The sequence below is a fragment of the Triticum urartu genome, chromosome 3 (genome assembly GCF_003073215.2).
Source record: "Triticum urartu cultivar G1812 chromosome 3, Tu2.1, whole genome shotgun sequence".
Taxonomy (NCBI): Eukaryota; Viridiplantae; Streptophyta; class Magnoliopsida; order Poales; family Poaceae; genus Triticum; species Triticum urartu.
In genome coordinates, this window is record NC_053024.1 from 446,357,942 (window position 1) to 446,374,851 (window position 16,910).

The 16,910-nt window shown below is 49.2% G+C and overlaps 1 long non-coding RNA gene across 2 annotated transcripts; it reads right to left on the minus strand.

Moving 5' to 3' along the window:
* Positions 1 to 12,166: 12,166 nt before the first annotated feature.
* Positions 12,167 to 16,281, minus strand: LOC125548466. 2 transcript variants are annotated; one of them, XR_007301094.1, is made up of 5 exons: positions 16,075 to 16,281; positions 15,426 to 15,625; positions 14,777 to 14,834; positions 12,846 to 14,606; positions 12,167 to 12,510 (listed from the first exon to the last, which is right to left on the minus strand). It is a non-coding gene; the product is annotated as an uncharacterized LOC125548466 (long non-coding RNA). The 2 variants fall into 2 exon arrangements; XR_007301093.1 differs by having other exon boundaries at positions 12,167 to 14,606.
* Positions 16,282 to 16,910: the final 629 nt, after the last annotated feature.

Consider the following 16,910-nt stretch of genomic DNA (forward strand, 5'->3'; position numbering starts at 1 on the left):
GTCTCCGCACTCTGCTTGCTGGCCGACCACCACCATCGGTTTAATAGTGAAGGTCTTCAGCCAGAGGCCGAAGTGGGGTCTGATGCGGAGGAAGGCCTCGCATACGATGATAAATTCCGAGATGTTGAGGATAAAATTGGGGCCAGATCATGAAAATCTAGCCCGTAGTAGAACATGAGCCCGCGGACAAACGGATGAAGCGAAAATCCTAGTCCGCGGACAAAGTGGGTAAGGAAAACTACCCTCTCATGGGGTGCGGGCATAGGGATGATCTGCCCCACATCCGGCAGCTGGTGCGCGATGTCCGCGGCCAGATATCCGGCTTCCCGTAGCTTTGCGATGTTCTCCTCCATGACGGAGGAGACCATCCACTTGCCTCCCGCTCCGGACATGTTTGGAGTGGTACAAGGAGAAAGACATGAACTTGGCACTGGAGCTCGAGTGCGCGAGAATGGATAAGCAAGGAGGAAGAAGGCGTGGGTAAAAAGGGTGAATCTTTCTCCCTTTATAAGGGCGAAAGAGGCGATGCGCCTCCCCACTTACCTGGTAAAATTATTTATTCCCCGAGCGCCGTAATTGATGGCGCAGTTGGGTTACCCACGTTCGTATTGATGAGAATCCCGTGATAAGGGGACACGATCTCTGCTTCGATAAGACGTGTCAAGAAAACCGCCTCGCGATATGTGCAGTGCTGGTTGAGAAGAACGGTTCGAATAATGACCGAGCCGTGGTATGATGTCATGCCGTCAAACGTGCCAGCAGATTAGATTTGTGGAAATATTATTCTCTCTACGGTTGTATGTGGAACTTGTTTTGCAGAGCCGGACACTATCCTTGTGTTCAGAATCTTCTATGGAGTATTTGGAGGAAGAACCTGCCTTGCAATGCCGAAGACAAATCTGCACGCCGGACTCATCGTCATTGAAGCCTGGTTCAGGGGCTACTGAGGGAGTCCTGGATTAGGGGGTCTCCGGACAGCCGGACTATATCCTTTGGCCGGACTGTTGGACTATGAAGATACAATATTGAAGACTTCGTCCCGTGTCCGGATGGGACTCTCCTTGGCATGGAAGGCAAGCTTGGCAATATGGATATGTAGATCTCCTCCCTTGTAACTGACTCTGTAACCGTAGCCCCCTCCGGTGTCTATATAAACCGGAGGATTTAGTCCGTAGGACAACAACAATCATACCATATGCTAGCTTCTAGGGTTTAGCCTCTACGATCTCGTGGTAGATCAACTCTTGTAATACTCATATCATCAATATCAATCAAGCAAGACGCAGGGTATTACCTCCATCAAGACGGTCCGAACCTGGGTAAACATCGTGACCCCACCTCCTGTTACCATCCGCCTTAGACGCACAGTTTGGGACCCCCTACCCGAGATCTGCCGGTTTTGACACTGACAACAGTAATTTCAAAAAAATTCCTACGCACACGCAAGATCATGGTGATGCATAGCAACGAGAGGGTAGAGTGTCGTCCACGTACCCTCGTAGACCGTTAAGCGGAAGCGTTATGATAACGCGGTTGATGTAGTCGTACGTCTTCACGATCGACGGATCCTCAGTACCGAACATACGGCACCTCCGCGTTCAGCACACGTTCAGCTCGGTGACGTCCCGCGAACTCACGATCCAGTAGAGCTCGGGGAAGAGGTTCGTCAGCACGACGACGTGGTGACGATGTTGATGAAGCTAACATCGCAGGGCTTCACCTAAGCACCGCTACGATATAACTGAGGTGGATTATGGTGGAGGGGGCACCGCACACGGCTAAAAGATCAACAGATCAATTGTTGTGTCTATGGGGTGCCCCCTGCCCCCGTATATAAAGGAGCTAGGGGGAGGCGGCCGACCAAGGAGGAGGGCGCGCCAAGGGGGGAGTCCTACTCCCATCGGGAGTAGGACTCCCTCTTTTCCTAGTTGAAGTAGGAGAGGAGAAGGAAGGGAGAGAAGAGAGAAGGAAAGGGGGGCGCCGCCCCCCTCCTTGCCCAATTCGGACTAGAGGGGGAGGGGGCGCGCGGCTGCCCTTGACCGCCCCTCCTCTTCTCCCACTAAGGCCCATTAGGCCCAATATACTCCCCAGGGGGTTCCGGTAACCCCCGGTACTCCGGTAAATGTCCGAAACCTTTCCGGTATCCGAACATAGTCATCCAATATATCGATCTTTACGACTCGACCATTTAGAGACTCCTCGTCATGTCCGTGATCATATCCGGGACTCTGAACTACCTTCGGTACATCAAAACACAAAAACTCATAATACCGATCGTCACAGAACTTTAAGCATGTGGACCCTACGGGTTCGAGAACTATGTAGACATGACCGAGACACGTCTCCGGTCAATAACCAATAGCGGAACCTGGATGCTCATATTAGTTCCTACATATTCTACGAAGATCTTAATCGGTCAAACCGCATAACAACATACGTTGTTCCCTTTGTCATCGGTATGTTACTTGCCCGAGATTCGATCGTCGGTATCTCAATACCTAGTTCAATCTCGTTCCTAGCGAGCCTCTTTACTTGTTCCGTAATGCAACATCCCACAACTAACTCATTAGCCACATTGCTTGCAAGGCTTATTGTGATGTGCATTACCGAGAGGGCCCAGAGATACCTCTCCGACAATTGGAGTGACAAATCCTAATCTTGATCTATGCCAACTCAACAAGTACCATTGGAGACACCTATAGGGCACCTTTATGATCACCCAGTTATGTTGTGATGTTTGGTAGCACACAAAGTGTTCCTCCGGTAATCGGGAGTTGCATAATCTTATAGTCATAAGAACATGTATAAGTCATGAAGAAAGCAATAGCAGTTGAGGGAGTCCTGGATTAGGGGGTGTTCGGGTAGCCGGACTATACCTTCAGCCGGACTCCTGGACTATGAAGATACAAGATTGAAGACTTCGTCCCGTGTCCGGATGGGACTTTCCTTGGCGTGGAAGGCAAGCTTGGCGATGCGGATATTCAAGATCTCCTACCATTGTAACAGACTCCATGTAACCCTAACCCTATCCGGTGTCTATATAAACCGAGGGGTTGTAGCCCGTAGGCAATCAACTCCATATACAACAATCATACCATAGGCTAGCTTCTAGGGTTTAGCCTCCTTGATCTCGTGGTAGATCTACTCTTGTACTACCCATATCATCAATATTAATCAAGCAGGACATAGGGTTTTACCTCCATCAAGAGGGCCCGAACCTGGGTAAAACATCATGTTCCCTGCCTCCTGTTACCATCCGGCCTAGACGCACAGTTCGGGACCCCCTACCCGAGATCTGCCGGTTTTGACACCGACATTGGTGCTTTCATTGAGAGTTCCTCTGTGTCGTCGCTTGTAGGCCCGATGGCTCCTTTGATCATCAACAACGATGCGGTCCAGGGTGAGACTTTTCTCCCCGGACAGATCTTCGTCTTCGGTGGCTTCGCTCTGCGGGCCAATTCGCTCGGCCACCTGGAGCTGATCGAAAGCTACGCCCCTGGCCATCAAGTCAGGTTTGGAAGCTTAAACTACACGGCTGACATCCGTGGAGACTTGATCTTCGACGGACTCGAGCCACGGCCAAGCGCGCCGCACTATCTCGAGGGGCATGATCTAGCTCTGCCCCCGGACAGTGTCCTGGAGGCCGCACACGCATCGGTTCCGACCCCTAACTCGGAGCCTATTGCGCAATCGAGGATGAGCGGTTGGATGTCACCTTGGGGGCTGCGATCCCAAAAGCGATCGAGCCAAACGCTAGCCCCGCACTCTGCACGACCCGTGACTCCGAGGATCCGGACTCCTCCCCGGACTCCGAACCCCCCGCGCCCCTGCCAATCGAATCCGATTGGGCGACGATAATGGAGTTCACCGCCGCAGACATCTTTCAGCATTCGCCTTTTTGCGACATCCTGAATTCTCTTAAGTCTCTCTCTTTATCAGGAGAGCCCTGGCCGGACTACGGTCAGCGAGGGTGGGATACGGACGATGAGGAAATTCAAACCCCACCCACCACCCACTTTGTAGCCACTGTCGACGATCTAACCGACATGCTTGACTTCGGCTCCGAAGACATCGACGGCATGGACGACGATGTAGGAGACGAACAGGAACCAGCACCTGTAGGGCGCTGGAAGGCCACCTCGTCATATGACATATATATGGTGGATACTCCAAAAGATGGAGATGGCGATGGAACAGTGGGGGATGACGCCCCCAAGAAACAGCCAAAGCGCCGGCGTCAGCGGCGCCGCTCTAAATCCCGCCAAAGCAAAAACGGTGATTCCGGCACGGGAGATAATACTACCCCGGATAGCGCCGAAGAACACCCACCTCAGCAAGATTTGGCACAGGAAGATGGAGAAGCCAGCCCTCATGAGAGAGCGGCAGACCGAGAGGTCGAGGATGATAACTATATGCCTCCCTCTGAAGACGAGGCAAGCCTCGATGACGACGAATTCATCATTCCATCAGACCCCGCCGAACTAGAGCGTTTTAAACGCAGGCTTTTAGCCACGGCAAGCAGCCTCAAGAAAAAGCAGCAACAGCTTAGAGCTTCCCAAGATTTGCTAGCTGACAGATGGACTGAAGTCCTTGCGGCCGAAGAGTATGAACTCGAACGGCCCTCCAAGAGTTACCCGAAGTGCAGGCCGCTACCCCGATCAGAGGAGGAAGCACCTACATCACCAGCGCATGACATGGCAGACCGGCCACCTCGCGGCCGCGACAGAGAGGCCTCTCGGCCCTCCACCCAAGCCATGCCCCGACGCCGCTCAACTAAGGCACGGGAAAATGCGCCCGACCTGCGAGACATACTGGAGGACAAGGCAAGACAAACAAGATCGATCTACGGATCACGCAGGCGCCCTACGGCATGTGACAATGATCTTCACTCCGGATACAACAAATCCGGCCGGGCCGAACACAACAGACATAGCTCTTCCGAGCTACGTCGTGATATAGCCCAATACAAAGGCGCCGCACACCGGCTATGCTTCACGAATGAAGTAATGGATCATAAAATCCCAGAGGGTTTCAAACCGGTAAACATCGAATCATACGATGGCACAACAGATCCAGCGGTATGGATCGAGGATTATCTCCTTCACATCCACATGGCACGCGGCGATGATCTACACGCCATCAAATACCTCCCGCTCAAACTTAAAGGACCGGCCCGGCATTGGCTTAACAGCTTGCCAGTAGACTCAATCGGTTCTTGGGAGGACCTGGAAGCCGCATTCCTCGACAACTTCCAGGGCACTTACGTGCGAGCACCGGATGCCGACGACTTAAGCCACATAATTCAGCAGCCAGAGGAATCGGCCAGACAATTCTGGACACGGTTCCTAACAAAGAAAAACCAGATAGTCGACTGTCCGGACGCAGAGGCCCTAACAGCCTTCAAGCATAACATCTGCGACGAGTGGCTTGCCCGGCACCTGGGACAGGAAAAGCCGAAATCCATGGCAGCCCTCACGACACTCATGACCCGCTTTTGCGCGGGAGAAGACAGCTGGCTAGCTCGCAGTAACAACTTATCAAAGAACCCTTGTAATTCGGATACCAATGACAAAAGTGGTAGGACAAGTCGGAATAAGCAAAAATGCCGCGTTAGCAGCGACAGCAATGAAGACACGACAGTCAATGCCGGATTCAAAGTCTATAAATCCGGTCAGCGGAAAAAGCCATTCAAAAAGAATACTCAGGGCCCGTCCAGTTTGGACCGAATACTCGATCGCTTGTGCCAAATACATGGCACCCCCGAAAGGCCAGCCAATCACACTAACAAGGATTGTTGGGTGTTCAAGCAGGCAGGCAAGTTAAGGGCCGAAAATAGAGACAATGGGCTGCACAGCGACGACGAGGAGCCCAAGCCGCCGAACAACAATGGACAGAAGGGCTTTCCCCCACAAGTGCGGACGGTGAACATGATATACGCAACCCACATTCCCAAGCGGGAGCGGAAGCGTGCGCTACGGGACGTATACGCGATGGAGCCAGTCGCCCCAAAGTTCAACCCATGGTCCTCCTGCCCGATCACCTTTGATCGAAGGGACCATCCCACTAGCATCCGTCATGGCGGCTTCGCCGCATTGGTTCTCGACCCAATCATCGACGGATTTCATCTCACAAGAGTCCTCATGGACGGCGGCAGTAGCCTGAACCTGCTTTATCAGGATACAGTGCGGAAAATGGGCATAGATCCCTCAAGGATTAAGCCCACAAGAACGACCTTTAAAGGCGTTATACCAGGTGTAGAAGCCAACTGTACAGGCTCAGTAACACTTGACGTGGTCTTCGGATCCCCGGACAATTTCCGAAGCGAAGAGTTAATCTTCGATATAGTCCCGTTTCGCAGTGGCTATCACGCCCTGCTCAGACGAACCGCATTCGCAAAGTTCAATGCGGTGCCGCACTACGCATATCTCAAGCTCAAGATGCCAGGCCCTCGAGGAGTAATTACGGTCAACGGAAAACCGAACGCTCCCTCCATACGGAGGAGCATACGGCGGCTCTCGCAGTGGAGGTACAAAGTAGCCTTCTCAGGCAATTCTCCAGTCCGGCCATTAAAAAGCCAGACACTGCCAAGCGCGCCCGGAGTAACCCACAGGAGGACCGCCTGGCCCACTCTGAGCAAGCGTAGCAATGCGGCCCCAACCCCAGGTTTCGCGACATAGCGAAACCAGTACCTCGCGTACATAACTACGCCCTTGAAATACCATGGGCATAGGGGAAGGGGCACAATAACGGCACGCCCAAAATACGGCTTAAAACGTACTAGGGGCTGCCGGATTCTTTTTTTTTTAATTTTTTCTTACTTTCAGGACTCCATACTTCGGATGACCTGTTCGGCAATTCGACTGCCGCACAAACGATGCAAGATCCAGGGAGGCAGACAAGCCATGCCGCATTATGGAACTCCCAGGTGGTCTCTGTTATGAGCGGTATACCTGTTTTAAATGCAATTCCGTAGCGTGCCCCTGGTCAGGACATACTAAATAGTCCAATATCTTTTGCTTACCGCACTATTTGTATCGTTCGGCTTTGATAAATAGCCTCTCTATAAACAATGCTTAGCTTCTTGTCTATTTTTTGCATTGTCTTCTTTTCACATTTATGTTTATTAAATGACATGATTGCACCCGTACACCATGGTACGGCAAACACGCCAGGGGCTTCAGTATCCCTCATAGTGGTGTGAGAAGTCCGTACACTTTCACAAGTGCGGCACCCCGAACTTATAGCACTATATGCATCGGCTCCAAATCATGATTTGGGTCAATAGTTGGGTTTGCCCGGCTCCTATGTTTTGGTGCCTTACGTTCCGCTCTATCGGCTAAGGTAGCACTAGGAGAACCACTGCGATTGTGCCCCGGTTCAGCTGGGTTAAGCACCTCAGTGGAGAAAGCTAAAACTGACTGTCATGATGTGGCGAGAGATCGGTCGCTGTTCGAGAGGTTTTTCGAGTCCCTAAAGGCTTATGCTGCTTCGAGCGAGGAGCTGGCTTTGTCCGGCCAAGGCGTGGATAGCGCCCCGAACTCGGTCTTCCGAACTAGGGGCTTCGCCGAAATTTAAAATTATAGAGTTCTATGGCTAAGTGAGAGTGTTCAAGCATTATAGTCCGATTGCCTGGTTCGTTGTGCTGAGCACCTCCCTCGGAAGACCCAACTATGGGAAAAAGAGCGCTCAGGTTTATCCCGAACATCCCAGCACTAGTGGCACGGGGGCAGAAGCCGACGACTGGCCATCTCTCAATTTTTGATAAACGGCCGCAAAGAAAGTAATATTTTAAATTCAATAAGCATTGCTTAGCGCATATGAACAAGTTTTCAGCACACAGGATAAACACGAGCGAGTTCATTCAAATATCACATCCTTGGTACATTCATCCGCCACAAGGCGGGCACCTGCAAGAACATCCTTGTAGTAGTTCTCGGGCTTGCGATTCTCCTTCCCCGGCGGCGGCCCGTCCTTCACAAGCTTCTCACCGTCCAGCTTACCCCAGTGCACCTTTGCACGGGCAAGGGCCCGACGGGCACCTTCGATGCAGACGGAGCGCTTGATGACCTCAAGCCTCGGACAGGCCTCCACCAGCCGCCGCACTAGCCTGAAATAGCTCCCAGGCAGGGCCTCTCTGGGCCACAGCCGAACTATGAAGCCCTTCATGGCCTGCTCGGCCGCCTTGTGGAGCTCGACCAGCTGTTTCAGCTGGTCGCTCAAGGGCACAGGGTGTCCGGCCTCAGAATACTGAGACCAGAACACCTTCTCCGTCGAGCTGCCCTCTTCAGCTCGGTAGAATGCGACGACATCGGATACGCTGCGGGGAAGATCTGCGAATGCCCCTGGAGAGCTCTGGATTCGGGTAAGTAACAGGTAGTTCACTTTTATATTTTTGCTTTGCATAAAGAATGCCTTACCCGCTACTATCTTCCTCATCTCCTCCAACTCTCAGAGGGCCTTTTGGGCTTCGGCCTTGGCAGACGTGGCAGCCTCTAGGGCCGTTGCAAGCTCGGATGCTTGCGCCTTCGACTCCAGCTCCAAACTCTCATGTTTTTTCATGAGAGCCTGAAGCTCTTGCCGCACCTCGCCGACCTGAGCCCCAAGTCTGTCTCGCTCGGTGCGCTCCGCGGCCGTTTTCTTTTAGGCCGCAGAGAGCACCTGCTTAAGGGTCGCCACCTCAGTCGTGGCCCCTACAATAAGTAGTACAATCCTATTACTCTTTTTGCAATCAAGCCTTTCTATAGGCACTTTTTATGTAAGGTATTTCTTACCTTCTTCCTCCTTGAGCCACCGCTTGGCAAGGCCGAGCTCTTGCTCGGTCCGCTCGAGGTCCTGCTTCAGGACACCCACCTCCGCAGTCAGTGCGGCGGTGGATAGCAGCGAAGCCTGCATACGCATATTGACTCTTTTTTGTTAGACTCCTGCGATATTTAGATCCTCTATTCGGCTTTTCTTTCCGAACGCCAAACAGAGCATCAGGGGCTACTGTCTATGCGGTAATATTTTTACATATTTTTACTTACCTCGAAGCCTGTTAGAAGGCTAGCGCAAGCTTCAGTCAGTCCGCTCTTGGCGGACTGAACCTTCTGGATCACCGTACTCATAATAGTACAGTGCCCCTCGTCGATGGAGGCGTCGTCAAGCACCTCCAGCAGATTGTCCGGCACCTCCGGTTGGGCAGAGGCCGCCGGCTCAGAAGGCTTGCTCCTCTTGGAAGGAGTTCGCCTACCGCGGTCCGGAACTGTGGAAGATTCTGGCGCGGTGTCCGGCATAAATTCGGACTAAGAGCCCCGGGGAGCCTTATCCCCTTCACTCCTGGAGTCCGGGAGGTTGCCTTGCGGCTCCTCCGGGACCACCTCCTCCTGCCCCGGAGCTTGTCACGACGCCACTTCGGCGTCGTCTGCAGTGCGGGGGGAGACAGCGAGCGGAACTGAGTTCACGTCCGATGAGTCCAGGGAGCCGCCCGACGATTCGTCGAATTCGGCCCGGGGCAGACTGCATAATTACATTCAACATTAGGGAAAGCTGTGCAACAAAGGAACATCATGAGTTACTCTGATATCCGAACTTACGATTTCGCCGGACGCTTGGCCCTGTTTGGCCACCCCTCTTTGCCCTCTTCGGTGTTGGGGGCGTAGTCCGGCGGATGGGTCTTCCTTTTCCTAGACCCCTCGTCCTCCCCCGTTGGGGCGGCCTTCCTCTTCTCTCCTCCCTCCGATGGGGGGGGAGAGTTTTCTTCTTCCTCCTCCTCGTTTTCATGGGAGGAGGGCGTCTCGGACTCGTCAGATGACGAGTCCGACACCACCACTTTGCGGACACTCTTTCGAGTCCCCGTGGTCTTCTTCTTCTTGGCCTTCTTCTCCGGCACCACATAAGGCGCCGGAACCAGCAGCTTCACTAGTAAAGCTGGGGCTGGGTCTTCGGGCAGTGGAGCCGGACAGTTAATCGGTCCGGATATCGCCCGCCAAGCCTGTCAAAGGTAAGGGAGTTTAGATCCCGCATAGAGTCAAACTATGAAAAAAGCTTAACATCCTGTAAAAGGTGTAGATGGCTTACCTTGCCAGCGTGACGCTGCGAGCTGTATCCGCGGTCCTCGGAAGCGGATACGGGAGCCTCGGCGCCCTTGAATAGCATCTTCCAGGCGTCTTCGTACGTTGTGTCGAAGAGCCTGCTGAGGGTTTGATGCTGCGCCGGGTCGAACTCCCACAGATTAAAATCCCGTTGTTGGCACGGGAGGATCCGGCGGACGAGCATAACCTGGATTATATCAACAAGCCGGACTGGCTTGTTCACCAGGGACTGGATGCATGTTTGCAATCCGGTCACCTCTTTTTCGTCACCCCACGACAGGCCCATCTCTTTCCAGGACATAAGCCGCGCGGGGGGTCCGGATCGGAACTCGGGGGCTGCGGTCCATTCTGGATCGCGCGGCTCGGTGATATAAAACCACCCCGATTGCCATCCCTTTAGGGTCTCCACGAAAGAGCCCTCGAACCATAGGACGTTGGCCATCTTGCCCACCATGGCGCCTCCGCACTCCGCCTGGCTGCCACGCACCACCTTGGGCTTGACGTTGAAGGTCTTGAGCCAGAGGCTGAAATGGGGGCGGACGCGAAGAAAAGCCTCGCACACGATGATAAACGCCGAGATGTTGAGGATGAAGTTCGGAGCCAGATCGTGGAAATCCAGGCCGTAGTAGAACATGAGCCCCCGGACAAATGGGTGGAGTGGAAAACCCAGTCCGCGGAGGAAGTGGGGGAGAAATACTACCCTCTCATGGGGCCTTGGGGTGGGGAGAAGCTGCCCCTCTTCGGGAAGCCGGTGCGCGATGTCCTTGGACAGGTATCCGGCCTTCCTTAGCTTCTTGATTTTGCCCTCCGTGACGGAGGAGACCATCCACTTGCCTCCCGCTCCGGACATTGCTAGAGAAGGTTGAGGTGGCAAGTGCGGGCTTGGGCACTGGAGCTCGGGTGCGCAGGAGATGGATAGGCAAAGGAGGAAGAAGGCGTAGGTAAAAAGGTGGATCCTTGTCCCCTTATATGGGCGGATGCGGTTGTGCGTCCCTACCTGCCTAGTAAAACTCGCTTGCCTCCCAAGCGCCATGATAAGTGGCGCGGTTGGGTTACCCACATCCGTATTGATGAGAATCCCGTAAAAGGGGGGGTACACGATCTTTGCTTTGACAAGACGTGCCAAGGAAACCGCCTCGCAAAACACGCTGAGGTGGAAAAGTGAAAACGATTTGAGTGAAGGACTTGGCTGTAGTGTGTTGATGCACTGCGGAATACGTTAGCAGATTTAATTTGTGTTAATATTATTCTCTCTATGGCAATATGTGGAAGCTTATTTTGCAGAGCCGGACACTACTCTTGGTGTTTACAATCTTCTACGAAGGACTTGGAGGAGGAACCCGCCTTGCAATGCCGAAGACAATTTGCGTGCCGGACTCGTCGTCATTGAAGCCTGGTTCAGGGGCTACTGAGGGAGTCCTGGATTAGGGGGTGTTCGGGTAGCCGGACTATACCTTCAGCCGGACTCCTGGACTATGAAGATACAAGATTGAAGACTTCGTCCCATGTCCGGATGGGACTTTCCTTGGCGTGGAAGGCAAGCTTGGCGATGCGGATATTCAAGATCTCCTACCATTGTAACCGACTCCATGTAACCCTAACCCTATCCGGTGTCTATATAAACCGGGGGGTTGTAGCCCGTAGGCAATCAACTCCATATACAACAATCATACCATAGGCTAGCTTCTAGGGTTTAGCCTCCTTGATCTCGTGGTAGATCTACTCTTGTACTACCCATATCATCAATATTAATCAAGCAGGACGTAGGGTTTTACCTCCATCAAGAGGGCCCGAACCTGGGTAAAACATCGTGTTCCCTGCCTCATGTTACCATCCGGCCTAGACGCACAGTTCGGGACCCCCTACCCGAGATCCCCGGTTTTGACACCGACAGCAGTAAACTAAAACGATCAAGTGATAAGCTAACGGAATGGGTCAAGTCAATCACATCATTCTCCTAATGATGTGATCCCATTGATCAAATAACAACTCACTAGAGGTTGGGGCGCCACCTGGTGGCGCCGCCTGAGGCAGGCCTATGCGCACTTATCTTGTTTCAACACATTGGGCTGCCATGTTTTGTCCTTAACCTCACTCATGTATATCAATACGGGCATATATGTTATAACATTAGGATATAATAGTACCACATTGATCAAATATACAGATACTATAATATTTGAGTTTAGAACCATCATAGGCAGGGATACATCTAATGAGGATATGTACAACTCTCGCATGGAGCATAAAACGGTACAATGCACTACAGTTAATCCAAAAGCATCCTCATGAGGCGATGACTTGGCTTTGTCAAAAGCCTGCTGTACGCAATCGCAAGAGACAACCAGTAGCAATGCGATCCGGATACTCACGTCTGAAATTATTTTGTATCATTCCCAGTGGATCTCTTACGCTTATATTCACATAAATCCGAATGAAGCTACATCAAGAAATAAATTTCAGAAATGAGAAACAACATCTTATAAGAACAAAAGAAAATACATGTTACATATAGTAATATTTCCCTACAGCCTAATGGTACAAACAAATCAAAGGCTTAGGGTAGCTAAAAGACAGAAAATGCAAACTGACTATGGTGTCACTGCTAAAGAAGCACAAATAGCATCATGTCTAGTGAAAAAAAAACAGAACAGAACGACCTATTTTCAGAAAATACATAGTAATAACATAACACTTCTTGAAGCAAAAAACTCTTCTATGTAGTACTATTACATAACACATCTGAAACAACGTGCGCTAAAATGAAGTTGGAACCTTGTTCTTCCTTGAAGAAGTGGGAGAAGAAAATTCATCTGGTTAGTAATAAAACCTCCTGGTGAAACAAAAAGATAAAAAATAAGAATGCTCAAAAAAGTCTATACATAATGCGCAGGGGCATATTGAATTTATGAAGGCTGGGTAGAGCAGGGACTTAATGAAATAATGAGGCTGACTTGTAAATATTATTCCTTCCTTCTATAAAGCTAAGGTAAGCCTTTGGCGTACTCTCGAAAAGAAATAATGAGGCTGAAGAGAAATATTGATCACTGATGCATACAGAGGGATAACTGATAAGCATGGATTTGAGAAATGAAGGCGGAACAATGAGAAGGTAGTTACTGAAATAATGAAGAAACATGTGCACTGAAGGTGACCAGAGAAAGAAGATATTGAAGATTTACTGAAAAGAACTACAATGTGCTAATAATATATGTTGGCAGCCTAACAAACATTTAACATTATGAGCAATAAGCACAAAAGCAAACAAAAAAGTAACAATATGAAGAAATACTATTTCTCTATATAAAGTGTGTTGGGATCAGAAAAAAAATATTTACAAGTCCAACTAATCCACCAAATCTGGTTGTTTAGCCCACCTGCAGACAGCCCAGGGCAAAGTCAAATTAGATGGACCTCCCCTAAAGCTGGTAGAGAAAAGAAAGTCATGACTAAGAAAACCATGAAACAATTAGATAATAACATTGAAACTTTTTCCCTCTAGTGTAGTGAATTTTACAACGAAAAACCTTCCTTTCCCTCCACTATACTGAATTTTACTACGAAAAATCTTCCTTTGCCTATGTGGATTAGATGATCTTGTGAATTATTGGTTGTGCCGATACAAAATGAGAGAACAAAGCTAAGAAAGAAGAATGAGCAAAACAAAGTATATATGCACAAGGAGTACTACAGACTGAAGTAGATAATGAAAGACTGAACAAAGTGTGACTGAATATGACTGAAGAAAGAGGAAAACTGGAGACTAAGGACAAAAGAAGTTAAAGAAAGACTGAACAAGAACTAAGGCTGAATATGATTGAATAAAGAAGAAAACTGATGACTAATAAAAGAAAAGGTACTAAAATCCTAATCTGAGAAATAAAAAATTGAATAATAAGAACAGATATACTGAATACCTGCCAAACCTAGAATAAGTGAATCAAATACTAAAATCTCATAAACTGAAAATAAAAGAATGAAGACTAAGAACGTATAGACTAATGCAAAATCAGAGAGAACCTACATGGAAAAAATCAAAAAAACATTTAGTGGTACAGAGAAAACCTACATGAACAAGGGACCTACCTTCTCATCTCTATCTCAATCCATACGGATAGAATTTGAGAATGAAACCACAGATCTAAACTCCCCCAATCATCGAGCTCCCACACACAGAACCAACAAGCAACAAAATACATCCTTGATGTAATCATAGAGGAAACCGGGGCGGAGATCAACCTCTTATGCCGGTGCCGACAATTCCCTCACTCCATGTCGCATCTCTCTCCACCGCTCTAACAAGGGGGGCATGGATATCAAACTTCAAGGAACCAGAAGAAGTACCGGCGATGAGGTCCGACTTGAGGTGCCCAGGCCGTAGGCTGGCGCCCACTCCAGGAACGGGAAGAAGTATCGAAGCGCCGCCGCCACGTGCGGTCTAGCAGCTCGCTCACGCACCGGCACCGCCACATGGAATGGGTCACCTTGGAAGAAGGTCTCCTTGAGGTACCACCAGAAAGCCACCAACGGCCGCGCCTTACCATGAACATCAGAAAATGGTAAGTAATGAAGAAATGTCCATGACCAAAAAGCCAGGTCATAAATTGAACATTCGGAAAAATGAATGAGATGCAAATCATTTTGTGGTTTGAGTGCTGCTCATTGTACATGAGTGACTTGGTTGAAGTGAAGAAAAAGAAAAATACCTTTTGGTTTTTGTTGAGCTTTCCTGCAAGTGCTAGCAATAGGGTTTTTGGCCACAACCTGGGGCTCCAAGAAGAAGTGTCATCCATTTATGTATGCGCACAAAACAAATACAGAAGAAAATCTCAGAGATCTTTGTGCTCACCTAAGATTGCAGAAGAAAATGTACCATGGAACATTCTAAATTGCAAAAAATAGGAAACTAAAATACTTGAAAACTTGGAGGGTTCTACATCAGTACACCTCAAACAAACCCCTCCATCACTATCAGCACTGTAGAATATATTGCAAGCCTGTTAAACGAACAAATAAGCAGGCTAACAATGTAAAATATTTGATGGCGATGAATGTCAGGATGAGCGAAGGTGGACCAAAAAAAGATAAGAAACTGATGTATTGAGTTAGAGGAAATTTGCAACAATGGATGATAGGAATTCGAACATATCAAGGGCATTTATTTACATTCAGATGTCAATTTTTAAAAAGAGTCAGCTCCCAAAATATAAACCAGGCATTTAAATTCAGTATCTTTTGAATTCATGAAACGAATTTGTTTTGGGTATCAAGAAGAGTGTAGTCAAATCTTCAAAACACAAGAAGTACGACAAATAATCAACAATGATTCACAGCGAAATTGCACAGTATCCTCACCTGCTACTGGTACCTCCCCTCTACATCACCACCCGGGGCAACTGCCGCCACCACTGCCGCCGTGGCCATCTTTTGGATCTCGTCGCCGATGGCTAAACCCCCGAGCAGGATCCTGGATAACATATGCGGCGTCACCTCCGCCAGCTCGTGCTTGACTGGGACAAGGTGTCCTCACAGGTGCTTCCACCCCAATCCTCACCCTGCACGCACAGAATGAAAATGACGAGACGATCGCATCATGAATTAAGCAACTATAAATGTAACCTACACTGATAATAGTGTCCTAATCTTTGACCACATATCCCAACTGAATCTGTAAGGTACCCTACAAAATCAGGAACACACGCATATACATGCCAATTCCTCTGGTTTATCTGTAACATGCTATAACTTCTTATACTCTGCTTCATGTGTCAATTGGCAGAATGTTCGCTAAATCACTGATTTTTAAAGATGCAAGTACATTTGAGCCATTTAGTAGTATCAGTTATAACTACAGATCATAACACTGAATGCAGAATCATCTAGATCTCAAGGTGCAGTACTTGTTTAAGATATCTTTTCTTATCAGTGCCTACAATGTTTATGCCTACACTAATAAGTCCAGTTTTCAGTCACAATGAGCATGTAACACTGCAAATCGACATACCTTTTGATCCAGCCTGGAGCTTTAGGATCCATTGCGCCTACCGACTACTTGTTGGCCGGAAGCAAGACCTCCATCCTAGCATTGGCCACGCCCTCCGCCGCACAGATCTGGCCATCCGCGCTTAACACCGGCACCTCAGGTTGCTGCTCACCAGCCGTCGTCGCTGCTACTCCTGCATTAGGATGTCACTGTCGTTCACATCCTCTAGGAGCGTGAATCTGGCAATCGGTTGAAGGAAATATGCCCTAGAGGCAATAATAATGTTATTATTTTATTTCCTTATATCATGATAAATGTTTATTATTCATGCTAGAATTGTATTATCCGAAAACATAATACTTGTGTGAATACATAGACAAACTAAACGTCACTAGTATGCCTCTACTTGACTAGCTCGTTAATCAAAGATGGTTATGTTTCCTAACCATAGACATGTGTTGTCATTTGATTAATGGGATCACCTTATTAGGAGAATGATGTGATTGACATGACCCATTTCATTAGCTTAGCACCCGATCGTTTAGTATGTTGCTATTGCTTTCTTCATGACTTATACATGTTCCTATGAATATGAGATTATGCAACTCCCGTTTGCCGGAGGAACACTTTGTGTGCTACCAAACGTCACAACGTAACTGGGTGATTATAAAGGAGCTCTACAGGTGTATCCAAAGGTATATGTTGGGTTGACGTATTTCAAGATTAGGATTTGTCACTCCAATTGTCGGAGAGGTATCTCTGGGCCCTCTCGGTAATGCACATCACATAAGCCTTGCAACCATTGCAACTAATGAGTTAGTTGCGAGATGATGTATTAAGAAACGAGTAAAGAGACT